Source organism: Crotalus tigris, unplaced genomic scaffold (assembly GCF_016545835.1).
Source record: "Crotalus tigris isolate CLP2741 ecotype Arizona unplaced genomic scaffold, ASM1654583v1 scf7180000020112.174653, whole genome shotgun sequence".
NCBI lineage: Eukaryota > Metazoa > Chordata > Lepidosauria > Squamata > Viperidae > Crotalus > Crotalus tigris.
Window position 1 is genome coordinate 42,442 of NW_024097863.1, and position 9,930 is coordinate 52,371.

General features: G+C 40.4%; 1 long non-coding RNA gene across 1 annotated transcript in view; it reads right to left on the minus strand.

The window, feature by feature from the left end:
- Positions 1 to 9,140, minus strand: part of LOC120318192 — a 30,837-nt gene extending 21,697 nt beyond the window's left edge. Inside the window, exon 1 of the long non-coding RNA XR_005559435.1 lies at positions 8,912 to 9,140. This is a non-coding gene — a long non-coding RNA (uncharacterized LOC120318192). The remainder of the gene's footprint in view (positions 1 to 8,911) is intronic.
- Between the last annotated feature and the right edge of the window lie 790 nt (positions 9,141 to 9,930).

Below are 9,930 nucleotides of genomic sequence, written 5' to 3' on the forward strand. Positions count from 1 at the left end.
TGGACCATGAAAAAACTAGACAGAAGGAAAATCAACTTGTTTTTGCTGTAGTGTTGGAGAAGGCTCCTGCACATTCCTTGGTCAGCAAAGGTGACATAGAAGCAAATACTGGAATGTATAAAACCAGACATATTACTGCAGTGCAAAATCACAAAATTCTGCCTTACTTATTTTGGCCATGTCATGCTATCAAACTTACTGGAAAAGACAATTATGCTTGAAATGGTCAGTGGTAAAAGGAAACAAACCCAAAAACACGGTAGCTAGACACCAACAAAGCCAACAGAGCATAAAACAACTGAAAGAAGCTATAGAAGATTGGAAAACATAGAGAGAGAAAACAGGTCCATAGAATTGCCAAAAATCAGACATGACTGAACAGATAGACTCTTCATCATCAATGTTTTAGAAGTTCTAAACATCAAGAGAGAGGGTTTTTCTTTTTTTTTGAAAAAAAATGGCTTGATGTCTGTGGAGATTATCAGTCATCCAGGTCATACCCTTGTTTCCCCGAAAATAAGACCAGGTCTTTTTTTTTTTCCTCCAAAAGAGGCACCAGGTCTTACTTTTGGGGGATGTCTTACCTCCCCGCCCAGCAGGTCCACTTCTTCTGGGGCTGGAGCAGCAGCTGCATTTTCCAGCTGCATTCCGGCCTGCATTTTGCAGTCAGGCCTTTCTGAAGGCCTCTGCAGCCGAGTACCGAGCTATGGATTCAATCCATAGCTCGGTCCTCGGCTGCATGTGTCTTGCAGAACTAAGCTATGGATTGAATCTATAGCTTAGTTCTCGGCTGCAGTGACCTTCCAGAAAGGCCTATGACTGAGAAATTCAGGCCTGGTTGCAGAAGATGCCGCAGAAGAAGAGGTGGGTTGGCAAAGAGAGGCCTGGCTGCCAGGGAAGTGGGTGCTGGGCACATAGGGCAGATCCACATACCCTACCCCCATCTTAGCTTGATTTGTGTATGCCTCACCCCAAAACTAGGGCTTATTTTTGGGGTATTAGCCCCCCCCAAATCAAGCTAGGACTTACTTTTGGGGTGAGCCTTACTTTCCAGGAAACAGGTGTAGTTGTTTCGAAAATGCTTTTTCCCTGGACTGTTTTTTCCTTGAGCAAGATGTTCAGAACTGATGAAGCTTCTTGGATGAGAAACGAAACATCTTCCTCAAGGAAAAAAAAAACAGTCCAGTTGCCTTTCGGCAAAAGCACTTTTGAGACTGCAATGGCTTGGTTTGCTTTTACAAAAAGGTCCATAGTGCACTTTGCGTACATAAAGTCTAACCATCAGCCAGAAACTGGTTGCCCAGTCCTGTTTGATCTTTCCACCTTATTTTAGATTTTCAAGTAAATTTCATTTCTTATTTCTTCCCCCCCCCCAGCTTCTCCAGGCCTTAGATGTATTGTACAAATTGTCCTACTGATGGGTACCATCTTGTACGAATGATAACTTAGGCTACATCTTCTTGTTTGCAAAACAGATGCAATGTTAAGATTCTTGCATTTAATTTGGGACACCAAGCCACAGCTGCTTCACGGAGGGAAGATGAACATGATAGAATTACTAAGTGATTAATGAATACTTTACCAGAAGCTTTTAATGAAATTAAAACAAAGCCTCCACTGGCACTTGTCCCTTTTTACACCAACACGTTCTCTCACACTTCTCCAAGATTGCCAGTTAATGCAATAAGAAAATCAGATATGCAGAGCTCGTTTTCTTACTTTTTGAATATTCACACATATTGTAACCAGTTTTAAAAGAGGAGAGGAAGGAAGAAGAAATAGATTGTTTGATAATATACAAACTTCACTTGGAAAATAACTCTTTTTGATGAACCTCATTCTTAAAAATGTGCGTTGGAAGAATATAGTTTTTATTGTAGGGAAGTACTGAAGTCATTTGCAAAACAACAGCCATTTCTGGTTTCAAAAATAATTCAGTTTTGATTACTTCCACCAGATAACATCAAATTAAAAATTAAGTTATATCTATGATTAATTAATTAATATTAAGGTTTATGCTAGCAATTTGAAATTGTTCTCTTTTGCATAAACAAAGCATTACTGTACATAGCCCACTGTGAGCACTTGACAGAAATTCTAAAGTTTCTCAGAGCTGAAGTAAGGCAGAGATTAGTTACAGATTATTTCAACAGGGTTACAGAGTGCTGCACTCATTTAAATTCAGAAGTCAGCTAACACAGTCAAATTTGTGTATTTTTTTCCCATGAGTAACCTAAAGCAATTAATGATCTTGTGGGTAAAAATGATTTGTTATCTCTAAAATACTAAAGTGCTTATATTAACAAGCTTCTTTATGAAGGGAATTGCCGAAAGCATAATGCTCAAGGACTGAATATTAATTAATGTCATATAGAATAGTATTATCCTCTGTACATGCTTGAAATTAGCTATATGGAAAATTACAGATTACTTTTGGAGTAACTGAGCTGGGTAAGAGCTATAAAATGGAAAAGAGCTAAACATGATTTTAGTAATAAACGCAGAGTCCTTGGAACTACCAAGGAGAAAACCACACCCCACCAAAGCTGGCAAGGCAAGCTACTGCATGTAAACAGGGAGCAAACTCCATACTCACACTGATGATGTTATCTAGTCATGTAATGAAACAACTGCAAGCAAATAACTAAGATCAGAGAGCATCAAAGACTCCACAATTCACCTTGAGTTACAGAAATTGTCTTCTATTGGAATAATGCAAGACTAACCATGAAAATGAACGCTTAATATGAGTCTTTATCAAAGTCTTTATGGAACAACAATTGATCCTGATTCTACATGTTTCCCAGAAAGTAAGACCTATTCTGAAAATGAGCCCTAGCTTGACTTTTGGGGGTGGGACTAATATAAGCCCTACCTGCAAAATAAGCCCTAATTTTGGGGTGAGGTGCACGCCCAAAAATCAAGCTAGGGTGGGGGGTGGAGCTTACCATTGCAGCCAGGCCTCCCATTGATCGACACTTGCCTCGACGGAAGGAGCAGCTTCATTCTGCTCTTGAGAATGAAGCTCAGCCTGCATTTTGTGTAGCCAAGAAATGAGCTATTGATTGACTCCATAGCTCAGTTCTCGGCTGCATATGCCTTCTGCAGACCAAGCTCCATTTCAACTGCAGAATGAAGCTGCTCCTTCAGTCGCAGAAGAAGTGGGCCAGTTGGGCGGGGCTGTTGGGGCCATTGCTGTGAGGTGAGTGGAAAAGACCCCCCCCAAAATAAGACCCAGTGCCTCTTTTGGAGGGAAAAAAATAAGACTGGGTCTTATTTTCAGGGAAACACGGTACATCGCATCTACTTCCTGGATGATGGGATGTGAGCAGGTAACAGTAAAGTGTTCCCCTGTTCAGTCGAGTCTGAGTTTAAGGGGCGGTGGTTAACTCTGCTTTCAGCGTTGTCTGAAAAAAATTCCTTAGTCATATGGCTCACAGAATGTGGTTACTTTCCCACTGAAGTGGTTCCTATTTATCTATGCACATTTGCATGCTTTTCAAACTGGAAGATGGGCAGGAACTGGGGCAAGGAACGGGAACTCACCCCATTGTGTGGCACTTGGGTCTTGAACCTGGGTTGTTAGCTTACCAGCTGACAAACTCAGTGTCTTTAACTGCTGTGCCATCGCACCCCATGGGATGTGGCCAACTCTAGGTAATCTTTAGGTAACTAATCCTAGCTTGTATAGAACTTTGATGTAAAACTGGGCTTTGGGCAGGTGGTGTCATACTGACCAAAATATGCAAATATTAACTCTCTCCTTCTCCTTCTCCTCAATACAGTACATTTGTTAGTTTAGACATTTACTAATGGGATATTTTGACTAATGGGATATTTTCCATTAGTAAAGAGTTGAAAGGGATGGCTCACAGTATACTAAAGCCATTCAACAGCACCTCTGTAGAAATGAAAGCTACAAAGATAACAGAACAAAGTCTAACCAAAGCCATTAAATAGATCACACCTACAGTAATTCAAACATTCAGCCAGGTTCAACTAACATCCTGGGCAAATACCTTTCAGAACATCTGCGTCTTTAGGATTCTCTGGAAAACTTGCAAGAACAGGGCCAACTGAACTTCTGTGAGAATTCTGTTCCAGAGACCAGACAGTATAAAGAGAAGCCATATTTCCATGGTCCTAGTAGATCACGAGTGTCAAACTTGCCATGTCACGTGATGTATCACGACATATCGTGACTTTTTTCATTGCCGGAGCTGGGGTGGGCACAGCCTCCGCCTGATGCAACTGGCCCGCGGACTGGCAGTTTGATACCCCTGTACTAGATTATATTGCTTTGCAGGAGAACTGTACCATACTGGGTCTGCAGGAGATGCTAGGTAAGCAGGAAAAAAAGAATTTCATAAATAACTTGTGCTAAGTATGGCTTTATAGTCAATAGCCAGCACCTTGAATTGCACCTGGAAGCCTAATGGAAATCAATACAAATCAAGGATTTCAACATATGAAAAATCTGACTGTCAATAGCCTAGAAGAAAGAAGGAGAACTGTTATAAAACTATGTTCCCACTCCCAATCCTCTAAGACTGTCCAGAAAAATACCATCAACAAAGGTATTGAAAGCCATAACAGTAAGAGATCACAGAAGATCAGGATAGATACATCATCTACATCCCATGTTTGTCATAGACCATTGACAAGCCTGATCTGAACTTTGACTGAAAAAGATCCAGATAATCTCTTTCCTCAAGAGCCCTCTGGAACTGCAAGCCAACCACCTTCTCAACAGCTTAGGAAGGGATGATTGGAAGGACTCTATTAAAATCATCTGCTGCGTTAAACAAGGTCTTCATGAGAGGAGAGACCAATGGCTTCTTAACCAGCAGAACTGTCCACTCTTTCAAAGAAACATTAACCACTGTGCACATCCCCATGGTTGGCCTTAAATACCCAGGAGAAACATAGTTCCAACATACAGGTACCTGAACTTAGAAGTCTGAAAATATTCCACTTTATCAAGAGAAACACATTGTTCCCAGTTAAACAAGCAAGGCCATGTTTCAGTTAACAACTGTATAGGACCTATATAACTGGTGGTTTAACTTTGAACAAATGTGTTTGATTTTAGCAGACAGATGCAAGAATAATCCTCATGGTGGCCCTTTGAATACTCCCCTGATTCTTTAGCACAAATTACAGGGCCTCTGGTAGTTCTCCACAGATGCACAGAAAAGTGGACAAATAATAGCATGTCGCCATTTTAATTGCCTTGAGATAATTCTACTATATCATTCTTACCTTTGTTCAGTTGGGTTCTCTGCTGATTTTTCTCCAGACTACCTTCCAAGCAGCTCTTATAGTTCTTCATCGCATTGAGTTCCTTTGAAAATTAAGGGCTCTCCATTAACCACACACATACAGAGGTTCCGAACACGGACAACCTTGTCGAAGGCCTTCATTGCCTTCTAATTCCAAATACTGGCTTACAACTTGGCTGAGCCATGAATAACAGAAATTCATTTTGTAATGGTAAGAACAACAGGCAAATCTATCCCAGAAGATGAATTCTTCTTTGCTGAAGATATTTAAACAGGGACTGGATGGCCATGCGCTGGGATGCTATGTTGTGGATTTGTTGCTGGACAGGACATTGGGGTAGGTCATCTCTAAGGTCTCTTTCAACCCATACAGTATATTCTACAATTAAGTATAAAGAAGAAATGAAGAGAAATTGGAGTTCTCTAACCATATAGGTAGTGACAGATTTTATTTTTCTGGGCTCCAAGATCACCTCAGATGGGGACTGCAGCCAAGAAATTAAAAGACGCTTGCTCCTGGGGAGGAAAGCTATGGCAAATCTAGACAGCATTCTAAAAAGCAGAGACATCACCCTGCCAACAAAAGTGCGCATAGTCCAGGCCATGATTTTCCCAGTTGCAATGTATGGCTGTGAAAGTTGGACCATAAGAAAGGCTGAGCGCAAAAGAATTGAGGCCTTTGAACTGTGGTGCTGGAGAAGACTCCTGCGAGTCCCTTGGACTGCAAGGCGTTCAAACCGGTCGGTCCTAGAAGAGATCAACCCCGACTGCTCTTTAGAAGGCCAGATCCTGAAGTTGAAACTCAAGTACTTTGGCCACCTAATGAGAAGGAAGGATTCACTGGAGAAGAGCCTAATGCTGGGAAAGATTGAGGGCAATAGAAGAAGGGGACGACAGAGAATGAGATGGCTGGATGGAGTCACTGAAGCAGTAGGTGTGAATTTAAATGGACTCCAGAAGATGGTAGAGGACAGGAAGACCTGGAGGAATGTTGTCTATGGGGTCGCGATGGGTCGGACACGACTTCGCAATTAACAACAACAACCATATATCTGGCTTTCATTTTCATCTGTAAGAAGACGGTCAATATAAAAGTGTTATTACTATTCAGACTTGAAATGGTAGCAAATGTAGTACAATAGTAGTATGAGTTTTAAAAATTGCCACAATGCAGAAACATTGCTTTTTAAAAAGACATAAATAAATTCAAGTGAAACTTCATCTGATTTCTCAAGTAACATCAGAAGTAGGCAAAAGGCAAAAAGCTACTGAGAAAGTTCATTCCCCTTCAAAACCACATGATGCTGAGATTAACCAAAGTGATTAAATATGAAATTATATGGATTAAGGATGCTGTCCCAGATGCTGTAGGATTAGCTAGTTCCTGACCTCAGAGACAAGCATCTAACATTTGATTGTCGTCTTTTGGCACTTTACCAGTTCTGTAGCTGACGCTTTCTATGGAACATATATGGGGCTAAGGAAGGTAAAATGAATCATGGATTTTAACACAACATTCTAATTCTAAACAGTGCAGAAATTTAGTAGGTCTGAATTTAATTCCTGTATTGTGTGTGTGTGTATGTCTCTTTGTCCTGCCAGACGACCGTTAAGAGGACACTAGAATAATTGAAGTGCTCTGATTTAATTTTAGGAGTACTCTGTAAGTCTATAATCCAAGGATGAGCACCACGTGGCTGTTTAAATCTATTTCCCATCATTCCTAACCAGAACTCCAGTGCTGAGAGATGATGCTAAATGATTCTATGCACAGCCCATTCTGCTGTATACCCTTGGGAATGCACTGCTCTCTAAATAACATAACGGAGTAAACAAATAAACAGTGCATTATTAAATCTGCATTAAATACAGATTTCTCATGTATTTATCCACGGACTCCTAGACAATTACTTCATCATGTCACAATTTGTTAAGATTTTTAACATGCCAGCAGGACCCTTGTTATTCTGCCTGCAGGGAATGTATATGCCTACTGTTCTGCAACAGATTTTTCTCTGATGTCAGAACAACCTCTTGACCTTGGTCCTTGCTCTTGCTGCAGCTGAGAAATAATGTAGTGGGTGATCTGCCCAGCCTGTTCTATTTTTGACTGCACTTAATAGAACACATGGATCAAAAAGTGCTGGGGGAAGGGGGGAAGGGGAAGTGAATGATACGACTTTTAGAAGTTGATGGAGCACTGCAAAGCCTTGGGCAGAGAAGGGCATTTGAATCAATGATGGAAGAAGGTTGTAGTTTACCTATGTGAAAAAAGAGGCTTTAGCAGAAATCAAGCCTGATGTGCTTTAGATATGTCTGAATGCACTTAATGGCAGCAGGGTGGCAGAAGAACACTAAGAGATCTGAACTTTATTATTTAAAAAAGAAGCTGAAGCAAAGCATGAAAAAGGGGGGTTAAGCATGATGGGCATATTCTGAGAAATCAGGAAACTGCTCAAGACATAACTGAACAGAAACCAGAAGGTAACAAGTACAATTACATAAATGTGTGTATAAAAGAAGGAAAAGACAACCTGAAGGAGTTTTATTAAGAGTAAAAAATCTTCTTACAGAATCTTGGTGTATGATTTTAAACATGAAAGAAGTATACTATACAACTAAAGGTCGCTTTAACTGCCCAGGAGGTGATTTATAGTGTAAGGATTCCTCTCCTTGATTAGACCATCTAATCACATTTCCACACCAAGAAATTATGATCCTGAAATATTAAAACGAATAACATAAGCCCATTAGCGCTTGATTCAACTGACTGATAAGAGAGTGACTAGAATGTCATTCAACTAAATATCTCTTCTGAGTTCCCTAAAACCTGGAGCAATAAAAATCCCCTCAGTTTCTTTCAATCCAAAATTGCTTTCATTGATGTTTTCAGTTTATGTTGTGTACAGTTTATCTTGTTGCCTACAAAGGAAGTCCGAGTGGTTGCTTTGAGGGGAAGCTTCATGGCTGTTAAGCCACTGTTTCCACAGCATTAAAAACACCTAGAAATTGTGAAGGTGAAATAATAGCTTTTGCTATTATTTGCTTCTCCCAATAGCTGTAACCATGTGTGTATGCTGTGCAATGGCTGAAGTAGGGATGAGAGAAAAACATAAGCAATGCCTACAGGTAGGCTTCCAGAATAGGGTAATAAAGGATGATTGTCTAAACTCCAGCAGAGTAAGGCAAGAATTCACGACGATGGACTATCAATAAGCTCTGAAGAGCCATAACAATTCAAAGGGAAACACTAACTTCGCTCCAGTTTCAAATAAACCCACCGTACAGCCCAAAGTAAATCAACCAGCTGATGTCACAATATGAACCAGCTCCAGGGCTGACAGCAAATTAGTACAGTCTTGTGTGCCTACTGTCAATATTTCATATCCTATAATGATGCAAACAGATATCTTCACAAAGCCAGCATATAAGGCACAAAGGGGAAAAAAATCTATCTTCTGTGCTCCAGAAAAAAATATCATTGAAAATAAATATTCCACTTAGCTGCCATCTCTAATAAAACGTACTCCCTATTAAAGATGTTTAATCTCTTTAGGCTGCATAAAGATATGCATAAACACAGCAATGACTACAATTGATAGAAAATCTTCAAGTCATGGTATGCTTACCCACGAACACACAAAGCAGAGCAAAGGTGATTGTTTTTGCCCAGTCATGCCCAGCAATACAATTCCAAACTTCTGTGACTTGCATTCCACTCATTTTCCTACGCAAATTCCCACATAATGGCCTCTGCTGATTGGTGAAAGGTGCAACACACTTGACAGATATTTTTTTGCGAATTACCAGTCACATGAACTTCATTGTTGGAACGTTGCTTTGTGGATGATCGAATGAACCTGCCCTTTGCTTATTTACACCTTTCTCTGCCCTGAACAATCAACATGACATGTAAGATGCCATGTTTACTTATTAACAAGAAGTTCAAATTCTCTGGGCCAAAGGCTCCAGCAGGAACCAGCTTTACTAATCAGAACATATCACAGGATTGCTTTGTAGGAGGGAGGTTTTTTTTAAAAAAAATATTGTTCTTATGATAAGAGGATCTTACTTTGGGTGGCAACAGATCTATTTGCTGAATTCTGGTTACACTGCACTCCAATGTAAAATGTTTGTATTTATGGAGATTACAGCAAAACCTTATTCTTGGCTGCAGTTTTCATGCCTATAAAGTCGCCATGGGTTTTTGCTGATCGTCAGCCAGATGATTTCAGAAATTGACAGGGGAAAAAACAAACATTTGGAGTAGAGCTAAAGAGAAATGTGTCTCTGACAGGAGTCTTTAGTATCCCTTCATCCATGAGAACCTTTAGCTCTAAAATTAACCTCTCAAGCTTTATACAACATTGGCTAAGACTACATGAATAATTACACGCGACCTCAACACGAGTGTGGTGTGCCCACCCTTGCTCAATGGTACCATGCTATTGTTCTGGGCATTACTTCCCAGTGTCCCATTTCCGGCTTCCACAGAAACACACTCTTACTGTTTCTGCTTGGCCAGCAAAGTTATAAAATCTTCAAGATATTTGGGAGACCTCTTATCTCTCTGTGATCTGCGTAGGCCTTGATAATTCCCAGGTACACCTTGTCCTGAGGAGGCTATAGGTTCACCCCCTTTCTCAGA